Genomic DNA, 1,072 nt, shown 5'->3' on the forward strand with positions numbered 1-1,072 from the left:
ATTATAGAAATGGCGATATTCAGTTGGAAGAGCAGTAGTTCATATAGACTATAATTAAGCAAATGACTCAAACATTACTTGCCTGGGATACTCTATAGTAACCATGCTAAAAGAGGTGCAAGTTACAACCATCTATAACAATTGCACCTAAAAAATGGAAGAAACTATAATGTTTTTTTTGACAATGAAGTCTATTATAAGACATTTTACAGCCAGTCTCTAAGCTGTTTCAGAGACTAAAGGAAATGCTCTAAGCTTTATAAGTGCAAGGATCTTGTCAGATCTGAATCAACTCACAGCTTTATTTTCTTAATGAAGAGAACAATTAGGGCTTAATAGTACAGCTGCCATAAAATCGTAAATGTCAGAAGAAAATAAATTGTAAAAGCTGATTGACCGAATAAATATATCTAATAATAAACTCTAATACCAACTATAATAAGGTAGTGTTCCTTAAAGTGAGATTTATTCGCTAAAAGAGCATTTTTTAATAAATATCTGATAATTTTCAGAGTTGAACCATGTAAAACCAATTATAAGAGCATTCTTTAATAACTAGGTATCCACGACTTGATACTTCAAAGTCAAAATCTATAGCCAATAACTGACTAATACCAACTATAATCAACTATTATTGAAAGCAAATCTCTTAGTAAAATTAATAAATTAAAATTAAAAATTAAAAAAAGTTCTATAGAATGGGCTAGGTTTTTTGTTTTTAATTTTTGTCGATTTACGGTTTTAACCTTTTTTTTTTATTATTTTTAAATTTTAAGAATAAGGATAAGTTAATTAAATTAGGGGTATTTTTGGAAATTAAAAAAGACAATAGCTAACTTTTCAGAATCCTCTTAATATATAGGGTGTGTTTAGATTGAACTTATGTGTTGAACTGAAAACTGAAAACACTGTAGCAAAATAATTTTTAAATGTGTGGAATAGTGCGTGGGACCCTATTTTTAATATTTTTTATTACATAAACAGTGTGTGAACAGTGCACACACTTTCATGCACAGATTTTTTGTCTCCCAAAGTAAAAAATGCGGCCAAAAAAAAAAAAAAAAGGAAGCGA

The sequence above is a fragment of the Quercus suber genome, unplaced genomic scaffold, assembly GCF_002906115.3.
Source record: "Quercus suber isolate HL8 unplaced genomic scaffold, Cork oak 2.0 scaffold_294, whole genome shotgun sequence".
Classification (NCBI taxonomy): Eukaryota; Viridiplantae; Streptophyta; class Magnoliopsida; order Fagales; family Fagaceae; genus Quercus; species Quercus suber.